We start from the raw sequence: 11988 nt of genomic DNA on the forward strand, positions 1-11988 counted from the left end.
CAATTGCAGAGGCTCCAGGCACATACACACAAAGACACGAACGCCCTTCACCGAAAAAAGGAACAGATAATGTTTAAAGCAGACCTGGGTATTGTACGCCCCCGGACCACATCCACTTGAGGTCACTGGGAAGTTAGCAATCAAACCTAAATAAGTATACATCATGCATGGAATACAACTGCATTGATTTTATTTTGAAGGCGACTGTTTTTTGTAGACCTAAAATGTGTCGGAGAGCGGTGAACTGAGCTCACAAGACGTTAGCACGGACATGAATGAGCACATGTGAAAAAAAGAAAGGTTGAGTTTTTAACCAAACATGGAATTCTAAGTATTTATTTACTGAAGTTGTGCTTAGTTTGTGAAGAACAGATCACTGTATTGTTAATGATTACTACAGCCCAGTTATTCTTTTTTGTACTTTGAGATAACGGAGGATCTGGACGCAATGCTGTTATGACCCTGGGGTCATTTTGTGTTATGTCTCTCACCCTGCTATAGTAGGTGATCTCCTACCACAGACAATGGAGAACGAGTGGGCACACCGGATTGGTCCAGCAGAGGGGATTGGTGTCTCCTGAATGGTCTCCAGGAGGACGGGAGCCATTTTAAAGCCCCATCGGACAATAACTCTTTCCCTCTCTCTTCACTCTGTCATTTCCAAACATGTGCCTCTGTATAACTTTGTGCTGCTGGTAGCATTGTGGTAAGAGTGAGAAGTCCTAATTTTGTTTGTTACCTTATTGTCCTGTTTTTCTTGTAGAAGTTTAGGTTAGAGCTTTGTCTTTTCTTTGTATGTTGTTTTGGTTTAGAAAAGTTATTTTGTGTGTTATGTTGGGACCTCAACTCTGAATGAAATAGAAACTACTGCTTTAAAATTCTTTGAAAAGCCACTGGCTCATGCGTTATACCAGAGCTCGGAGACCAGATGGTGTGCATAAAAACACCATCATCAACAAGGTAGGACACTGGCTTATCACACTTTAGGTTTTCTCCAAGTCAAAAACAAGAGGTTAAGGTAGCATCAACTTCCTGTGCTCGGATCAGTAAGAGTTAAGGTTTTATCATCAGGCTTAAGCTCTACACAGACAGGTGCATTTTCATTACCCTCTTGAAGTGGGCTTGTTGGATCAGAGCCGCACATGAAAGAGCCGCTAAGATCCACCAAGTTGCCATACTTTCGTGCTTGAGCACGGGTTACAGCACACACACAAAAAAAGGGACAAGTCAGGCACATCCGGGCCTGGAACACACTCATCCGCAATTGGATATCCGATCACCTCGGGAGACGGGGAAACTTTACCCCCAGCCAAATTATTCACGAGGATCAAGTCCATACTGGCTACCGGTAACTGAGGGCGTTTAGCAATGCAAAATTTCTCTGACACAAATCTGGAGGACAACTGAATGAAGTGTAATGTTGCCCGCACTGCACACATTTTAACACCCCAGGCCCACACATCTGCCCCACAATAGGTTTTAGCCGAGAGGGGTAAAATACTGTCTCGATTCGGCGTTTTTTCAAAGGCGTCGCACGAGTTGGTTTGTTCAACGGCATCACACGGGCGGGTTTCTTCAACGGCGTCACACTGGCGGAACGAGTATCAGTCGGCTCAGCAGCGGATGGAGCCTCAACCTCACTGTCAGGTGGGACTGAGGAAGGGTCCTCAAACTTCCTTCTGATACCCTCTTCTACAGCAGCTTCATCGATCACATCAAGTTGAGATACCATCGGCAGGTAGGGTTTGGATGCCCTCAGCAACGCCAGTTCCCTTGCAATGTAACGGTCCTTTGCGTTTTGAAGATATAAGGTCACCATCTCATTCCCCAGCTTGTGCACTTTCTGCAAGTGCTTGTCCAGCCTATTCATGTTCCTTGATTCACACAGTTGGACGGGCAATCCAAGTTGGCTGAGAAATGTCTGTGGGACAGCTTGCAGAGTAGGTCATGCTCAGTTTTGTTGACCACCTTTTCACCTAGTTTCATGTGTTGCATCAAATCAGCGTACAAAAGCCCGTGGATTGGACATTTGTGCTCTTGCCTGCCCACCTTGGGCTTGTGGGTTGAAGCCTCCTTGCCCTCCATCCTCTCCTAACTTGCTCTCTCAAAATTCAAGATCTCTGTAAAACCAAACATGGAATTCTAAGTATTTATTAACTGAAGTTGTGCTTAGTTTGGGAAGAACATATCACTGTATTGTTAATGATTATTACAGCCCAGTTATTAATTTGTGTACTTTGAGATGACGGAGGATCTGGCACCAATGCTGTTATGACCCTGGGGTCATTTTGTCTTATGTCTCTCACCCTGCTATAGTAGGTGATCTCCTACCACAGATAATGTAGAACGAGTGCGCACGGATTGTACCAGCAGAGGTGATTGCTGTCTCCTGATTGGTTGCTAGGAGGATGGGACCCATTTTAAAGCCCCATCGGACAAGAACGCTTCCCCTCTCTCTTCACTCTGCCATTTCCAAACATGTGCCTTTTTTTTTTTGTTACCTTTTTCTCCTTTTTTTTTCTTCTTTAGTTTACGTTAGAGCTTTGTCTTTTCTTTGTATGTTGTTTCGGTTTAGGAAAAATTTAGGTTGCCTCTAGAGTTATTTTGTATGTTATGTTGGGACCTCAACTCTGAATAAAATATAAACTACTACTTTGAAATTCTTTGTCCTGGCCTTGTTTGGGAGTGAAATTTGCATGACACAAATCTGGAGGACAACTGAATGAAGTACAACGGTGCCTGCACTGCACACATTTTAACACCCCAGGCCAACACATCTGCCCCACAATAGGTCTCAGCCAAGAGGGGTAAAACACGGTCTTGAATCAGCGTTTGTTCAACGGCGTCACACTGGCGGAATAAGTATCAGACGGCTCAGCAGATGACGGGGCCTCAACCTGACTGTCAGGTGGGACTGAGGAAGGGTCCTCAAACTTCCTTCTGATACCCTCTTCTATAGCAGCTTTTTTGACCATCTTTTCACCTAGTTTCATGTGTTGCATCAAATCAGCGCACAAAAGCCCGCAGATTGGACATTTGTGCCCTTGCCTGCCCACTTTGGGCCAGTAGGTTGAAGCCTCCTCGCCCTCAATCCTCTCCTAACTTACTCTCTCAAAACTCATAATCTCTGTGAAACGCAGCTGTGCTCGCAGCCTCAAACTTCACTCGTCCATTTAAGCTGGAAGTAGATGCCAGCGTGCTGGGTGCAGGCGCAGTGTTCTTGCAGGAGGATGAGCGAGGCATTGATCACCCTATTTGTTACACTTACAAAAAGTTCAAGAAACACCAACTACATTACAGCACTATTGAGAAGGAGGCCTTGGCATTGCTGTTAGCGTTACAACACTTTGAGGTGTACCTTGGGTCTAGTCCTGTGCCAACCGTTGTTTTCTCTGACTACAATCTGCTCGTGTTCCTGACTCGGATGCAAAATAGCAACCAGCGTCTCATGCGGTGGGTCTTGCTACTACAGGATTTTAATATTGAGATTTGGTACAAAAAGGGTTTGGACAATGTTATGGCTGATTCTCTATCTCGTCATGAGTCAAATTTTACTTGGGGAGAATGTTTGATCTTGGGTGGGGAGGTGTCATGATCCTGGGGTCCTTTTTTGTTATGTCTCTCACCCTGCTATAGTAGATGATCTCCTACCACAGATAATGGAGAACAAGTGCGCACACCGGATTTGTCCAGCAGAGGGGATTGCTGTCTCCTGATTGGTCGCCAGGAGGACGGGAGCCATTTTAAAGCCTCAATAGGACCAGAACTCTTACCCTCTCTCTCCACTCTGCCATTTCCTCTGTATAACTGTGTGCTGCCAGTAGCTGTGTGGTAGGAGTGAGAAGTCCTTTTTTTATTTTTTTATATTTTTCTCCTGTTTTTCTTGTGGAAGTTTAGGTTTATGTTGTTTTGGTTTAGGTAGGTTTTTGGTGAGCTCTTGCAAATTGTAGCCTCTTCTTACTATTTGTAGTGGAGATGAGTGGTACCCGGTGTGGTCTTCTGCTGTTGTAGCCCATCCGCCTCAAGGTTGTGCGTGTTGCGGCTTCACAAATGCTTTGCTGCATACCTCGCTTGTAACGAGTGGTTATTTCAGTCAAAGTTGCTCTTCTATCAGCTTGAATCAGTCGGCCCATTCTCCTCTGACCTCTAGCATCAAAAAGGCATTTTCGCCCACAGGACTGCCGGATACTGGATGTTTTTCCCTTTTCACACCATTCTCTGTAAACCCTAGAAATGGTTGTGTGTAAAAATCCCAGTAACTGAGCAGATGTGAAATACTCAGACCGGCCCGTCTGGCACCAACAACCATGCCACGCTCAAAATTGCTTAAATCACCTTTCTTTCCCATTCTGACATTCAGTTTGGAGTTCAGGAGATTTGTCTTGACCAGGACCACACCCCTAAATGCATTGAAGCCATGTGATTGGTTGACTAGATAATTGCATTAATGAGAAATTGAACAGGTGTTTCTAGTTATCCTTTAGGTGAGTGTACATCAGCAGGTCTTGTGTAAGTCAGTGCTAAAACGGAACCATGTTATTGATGTAAAAAAACCAGTTAACTTCATCAGGGCAACAGCATTAAATCACAGGCAGTTTGTGTCACTTTTGGGAGAGCATGAAAGTGAACATGGTGACATAGGCTACCACACAGCTGTCAGGTGGCTCACCCTGGGCAAGATGATTAAAGGAGTATGGGACCTGAGAGCAGAGATTAAAGAGTTTTGTGATATGAAAGGCAAAGACATCCCAGAGCTCTCAGATGTAAACTGGACGGCTGATCTTGTATTTGCTGTTGATGTGACTCCACTAATGAATGAATGAACTAGACACCGAACTGCAACTCCTATTTGTACATGAAATGCAAAATAGTGACATAATGTACTGTGTCTGCTTCACTTTTTCATGTTCTATGAAAATAGTTTAAACAAAAAAAGCCAATTCTGTAGTTAGACTACAAACAAAATAGTTCTAGCACTTTGTAAAGTTAACTGAATGCTGTTCTTTGATAAATGGCAAAAAACATGCACCTTTTGGTCACAATTGCATTCATGGATGTTGATTAAATAGTGACATAAGGTCCTAATCATACCATTTGTGCCCTTATCACAGACCTTTAAAATGTACTGCTCTTTATAAAGAAATAAAATTAATATTGAGCAGAATTGAGTTTAGCCTCTTTTTCCAGCCCTCCATAACAGTCTCTGTTTCTCATGTGGCCCTTTGGGAAAATCCATTGCCCACCCCTGATGTAGAGTCTACATTGATCCTGATGATGCATAGGTTTTTCTGAATATGAAATGAGAGAATTTGTCACTGCTTACCATTTTATTTTTTATCAAATTCAAAAACTACACTTGTTAACTAAGCCCATTAGCAGCTCCACATGGCAGCAGCTGGTAAATGTTTGAAATTGAACTACAATTCCCCAAAATCCATATCATGCATACATATGCTATCAGAACCCCATTATTATTGAAAATAATGCTTCAACATCTATCACACACACATTTTGATTAGGTTTTTGGGTTGTATTATTGTAGCAATATTGCTTTAGGTAATTGGAAGAGATCGTTGCCTCTGCTGTATACTGTAAGAGTGAGTGAAATACAAATTATTTCATACTGTATGTATATTTTCAACCGAGTAGTGATGACTAATGGGAATCCAAATACACAGATAAGCAGCCACTTGACACAATCTTTCTCAACTCCTCTCTTTCTTTTTTGCACATACCCAAAAAATTATAACATTCAGTTTGCTCTGCTGAGATAACTCAAGAGAAATTGAATAATGAGAAATAGGATCAATGAGAATTGCATTTTTTGGCAATCACAAAATCTAAATTCCAGTGAAATTCGTCACTAACTAAAGTTCCCTTTTTTGTTAATCCAACCTGGATAATAATTTACGGATCAATTGAACCTGATGGCCAGAACTCAAAATGGGGAAATACGGATAGTAATTTAGTTTGACTGTTTGTGATGCTCTGAAAAATACATTTATGACTACTACAAAAGAATTGTCCCACAGCCCAGCACTGTTCCTAGGAGGTTGGGAGACGTAGGCAGCTTTGTCAACTGCAGGTTTTTTACATTGTCTATTAGTTGTATTATTAAACATACATGGCCATCATCATATCTTATATTACCATGACAGTGCAGTTCTGTTCATGGATTTTAATTAAAACTAGATCTAAAGATGACGCCAATTTATCTGATAAGGAAATTCCTCGCTCAGTGTACTGTGTACTGCCCTACAAAGCCCAAACGAAGTAGCCTAACTACAAATTTGGTCAAAATGGGACTAAGACCAGAATCTTTGACTTTTAAACATGTGTTTTACCAAATAAAAATAATTATCTAAAAAGAAAAATGCAATTTAGGTGTGAACACATTTGCAAGAACTAGAAAACAGAGGTAAAAAACAAAATGTCAAAGCTAGCTTAAGCTAATTTACACACTATTACTGTTTCCTGTGATAGATAACGCAGCAGCAAAATCTAGTAAAAATGAGTGATAAAAAAGATAAGCTAGTCCTGCAAAAAAATAGCTTAGCAGCTCACTTAGCTTAGCAGTAACTGCCTTATTAACCTGATTTGATGTAGTTAAGCTACCTTTAAATCACATGTTGAAATGTATTTAATTTAAAAAATATTTTATAAAACTAGATGTGTTTAAATTGACAGGAAAGCTTAAGAACATTTCATGTAAAATCTGTGACAATTGTTAAAACGACATACCTTTTTTTTTGTTGCTAAGTTCACTTTCTGTAGTTATACTGCTCTCTACCTTTAAGGTTGATAAATTAATAAGGTAATAAACTGAAAAATTTCCGTTGCTTCCTTGTTAGCTTTGGTAGGGTGCGGCCCAGACGCAGCATTTAGTTAACCCATAGAGATTTCATGCTTGCTATTCTAGGCTCCTAAAAAGCATTACAAATCTAAAACATTTACGGTTAAAAAATAATTGCAGAAAGAGGAATAATTTAACCTTCTAAGCTTGATGTTTCCTGTCAAAAGTTAGGGCGGCTGTGGCTCAGTGGTAGAGCAGTTGCCTGCTAATCGGAAGGTTGGTGGTTCAATCCCTGGCCCTGCAGTCCCATGTCAAAGTGTCCTTGGGCAAGACACTGAACCCCGAGTTGCCCCCGATGCTGCGCATCGAAGTGTGAATGTGTGTGAATGTGTATCTGATGAGTAGGTTGCACCTTATACGGCAGCCTCGGCCACAGTGTATGAATGTGTGTGAATGGTGAATGTTTCCTGTAGATGTGAAAGCGCTTTGAGTAGTCGTTAAGACTAGAAAAGTGCTATATATATACGCCACATGTGGAGTCTATATTAGAAAATGTTTTTTTGTTTGCAGAAGGGCGCATAGAAGCTGTCTGACTGTACAGCTTACCTACTGACCTTTGACCTAGGCTTCGCTGTCCAAGTTCACTGATTTCAAATCACTAAGACAGTCACCTGGATGCGTGAAGAATAAGGAATTGTCACATAGATGATCTTAATTCGGTGTTATGCCGTGTTCACACCAAGTGCAAAGAAAATATTCACCTTGTGTTACTCACGCAAGTTTGACTGTGGGCTCATTTGTGTTTGATTACATTAGAATACATAGTACATATGGACAATGATTGTTGAATTTCCACAAGAATATATAATATAGTGTTACTCTCCTCAAACATCTCGGTAATGGGAGTCATAGGTCTGATTGGAAAACATGGAATGTGCAATTGTATTTATTCAGGAGGAGCACTGAAGTTGTGTTTGTATTAGTTGATCATTATTTTATTCTATTCATGCTTCAGTATCACTGACAGATTGTATGACTGGCTACCATCGGGCTTGTATATATAATTCCAGAATCCATCTCTGTAGTGAATCTGCATCCAGAAGGCCGTGATAAAGAAGTGATAGTTTTTTGAAAGCAGTAGTACACACACACACACATTAATCCATTAACCCAAACACATGAACACACACTACAGGAATATTGCACAAATGGTATTTTCACAAATTTAACCATAGCTTTGTTTTCTAAATAATCCATACCACACACACACACACACACACACACACACACACACACACACATTGTTCCACTAGGTAAATCACTTGAATACATAAACCTTTGAACTTTAGACTGATTGCGATGATTTTCAGTATTGGAGGATATGATCATTTTTGTATCATTATTCTCAATTTTATTGAAATATATTTTTCTTTTTTTTTTATTGATTATAGTGTGATTTGTGAAGTTTTTTTCTGTCTGTTGGATTTGTAGGCTGGGACATCACGTCAGCTCGACAATACTCAATTTAGAATGGTATTGCACTAGTTCATATTGCGAATTTTGATAAAATTGCGATTCATTTTGCAGCCGTAATATGACTATTACACTCCAATTCCAGAGCAATCTTTGGATCAGACCTTTTTTTGGCTTTTCTTAAACTGATCAGCCACAGGGCCAAGTGCTTTTTCCCCAGTCTGACCCCTTTAAATGAAATTCCCTGATGTACTGATTAGAGATACACAGCACAATAGAGGGTCACAGGTGTTATAAACCAGCTGAGTTGAACTCATTCTGCCCTCCTATAACACCAAGACCTCCAGGGACTGTGGTATATTTCATACCTGATGCCCTGGAAGGACCAATTCAACAGAAAATAGAAATGTAATTGTCATCTGTTTGCATACATGTGTTGAAATGCTGAACTTGTGGCGGCTTATAGTAACAGATAAAAGGAGAATTGCATGCATTAATCAATTTCTCCGGCATAATCTTATTTATAAATGTTTTTTCAGATATCTTAGGCTGTGTGTGTTGCACGCTTCCACCACTTAGATTTGAGTATATAGTGTAGATCACGCAATAAGTCAGTGCACTGAAAGTACCCGGATGACCCCCTAAAAACGGACATTTAATTCAGTGTGAAACGATGAACACTAAACGGGTGCCATCTTGACTACAAAGTGGAAAGGGGAGGGACCAGGGACGTCGACCGGCAGCTGATTGGACGAACGAGTCATGTGGGTCTGGCTTCTCCCAGATTTGAGCTTAATGGCAGCCAGATGATCGCTCGTTCAGAATACAATCACGAATTTTACGAAAATAGTTCACCAAAACACGTTTCTGAACACATTTTAAGCAAGAAATAGGCCATACGGTTGCTGAATCAGTCTTTTTTCATTTTAATTGACGAAGGTCAATTTAATAGATTTTCATCAGTTCTTGAGAGGCGGCAAGCCGAGCCAAGCTGAGCGCTCGTCATTTCTGGTAAATGTTTTAACATAAGTGTTCCATTTGGACCATGGAAAGTGGGCACTACGGCTTTAAGTGGTCAGTGCACATTGGCACTGTACTGTAACGGAAGTATGTCGAATGAGACATAGCCTTTGTGTCAGTTACAATTCTAAAGGGGTTACTCTATTTTTTTTCAACCTGGACCATATTTTGCCTATGTTTTTGTGTCTAACTGACTGATGAGAAACATCTTTCAAATTGGCCCATTACTGAGCAAGTCCGCTGCAGTCGGCATCAGCAAAACAAGCTAAGTTTGGTCAATTGGACAATTGCGCACCTTTAATTTACGTCCACTTTTTGCCACTGACATACTCAGATTATTGTTCCAAGTGTCTGACAACATTATGGAAAGGATCCCTACAGAGGTTGACCTTTTTGCCACGTCGCGTCCCAGAAGTGTGCGTGAAAAGGCTCTCCTGTCCATTCTGCTAAAGACACGTGCCAGGTATATTTTCACGCGAGCAGCGGGATTTTCAGACAGCCGGGCAGGAAGTGGAACAGCAAGAGTATCCAGTTAATTTACCAAAACACACCCTCCAATATCGTTTATGTCTCCTTTACAACATCACAGACAACAAGAGATTTCTCTTGGAGGTTGAAAAACACAATACAACAACACAGCTCTTTATTATTAGGAGAACACCAGAGAAGATAAGGCATGTTTAACTGCAGGAGTGCTTGGAGTGGAAGGTAGATACTAGCTTAATAAACACATAGTTGTTCTGTACTTGTAGAGACAAGAATATCTGTGAGTCGGGCAGGCAAGACGCTCCTGGTGGGTATGACATGTTGCGGAGGACGGGACGCAGCACAGACGCGCCCAGTGGAGAATCAGAGTAAATATCAGCAGTGGGGATTTGAATCCACACCTTCTGAGAGACTGAAGCCTTAACACTACAAGTGCCGGGATTCCATAACTACTAACTGGCGTGAGCGGCCATTTTGACCACCAGATTCCAAACTCTATAATCTCTCCTGATGAATACCTAATTGCAATATTAATGCATGTATTGTGACACCAAAATGTACAATTTAACAAGTTTAATTAGATAGATAGATAGAGAGATATTTATTAATCTCAAAATGGGAAATTACAGTGTTGCAGCAGCAAAATCAGTCACAGTACAGAATATAAATATAAATGAAATACTAGGATACACTATACATACATACTATAATAATATACATGAAATAATAATGGGAATGAAATATACTATTATACACTTGAGTAGCCCTGGTGTTTCATTAACTTATATCATGGCATAGTAAAATGTAATTATTTTATAGGCTACATTCATATCTGAAAAATATGGTATGGAAATTCATTCAACATAACTCATAACAGACTAATAACACCTAAAAGTATAACATTTATAACCTAACCTAACCCGGCACTGCCTCTGTGTTGGCTCTTTTTTCCTCCATTAACTCAGCTCCTCTGCCAGTTGCTGCCTGAACTTCCTCCGGACAACTTCACTGCTGGTGCACTCCTTGGAGAGGATGTGTGGAGTGATTCCTGCCAGTCCGAGGATGTATAAAGTTATATGTACCCATGGGCAACCACCGGCCATCTAGCTACGTGTACCGAGCCTTTCACAGAGTGAGTGCCTGGCGCTGCCTTCTGGTTCATAACAGAGTCCATCCACGCCGTGTTTATTGTGGGAGCCTGTGTTTTCAATTGTGGCTATGCATTTGGCCCATCAGTGATGCCCACCCTTGTTCCTCGAGACCGCTTATGACGTTTCTCTGACAGAGATGCTGATAGTAACTAAGCAACCAATATGCATCTTCAACCGCACGAAAGATTAAAACAATACCGCGAAAATACAAGTGGTCAATATGACCGTGTATGGCCGAAATAGGTCAAAGTGATTTGAATTTTCTTTGCCTTTTGTGTAATGTGTATAAAACTATTTTACATGAAAATATAGACTCTTTTAGGAAAAGTCAGGTACTGTTGGGTTTATATCCTGCCCTTCTAGATTCTTTCAGGAGAAGGGTTCAAGTCCGCATGTTGGATAAAAGAACGTTTATTCTAAAAGAACGGGGGAGGGGGGCAGTTCAGTTGCTACCGCGTGACATGTTCGACATGTTTCTTATTTAGAAGTGAACATAATAATCACACTGAAACCAAGCAGACTATGTGTAATGCTTTTGCTCTTTTAGCTCAAAATCTAATGAATTTAACACATATCCTTAAAATAATGCACTATGTGAATGTAATGTTTATGAGCACACATGATATGAATACATTTTATTCCAACAGTACCAGCAGGATTGTATTTTTTTATCCAGCTAAGTTACTGCATATAGTCAAAATGACCGTCATCAGAATCAGAATCAGCTTTATTTGCCAGGCATGAGTACACATACAAGGAATTTGTCTTTGGAGCATCGTTACTCACACTGTGCTTACACATACATATCAACCAAAACAGAAATATACACACTAATATATACACAATATATACATACTCTAAACAGGATGGAGACACACCGTCTGGGCCAGGAGCCTTTCTGGTCTTCTGCCTCTGGAAGAGCTGGCGCACATCCACTTCACAGATCGTGAGTGCAGGTGAGGGGTCAGAGGGGGGGGAGGTGACAGCGTACAGGTGGAGGAAGGTGACTGACTGAAGTGCGAGTTGGTGAGTTGTCGGGGGGAGGGGTGTGACTGTGGTCTTTTC

This window comes from Etheostoma spectabile, chromosome 10 (assembly GCF_008692095.1).
Source record: "Etheostoma spectabile isolate EspeVRDwgs_2016 chromosome 10, UIUC_Espe_1.0, whole genome shotgun sequence".
Classification (NCBI taxonomy): Eukaryota; Metazoa; Chordata; class Actinopteri; order Perciformes; family Percidae; genus Etheostoma; species Etheostoma spectabile.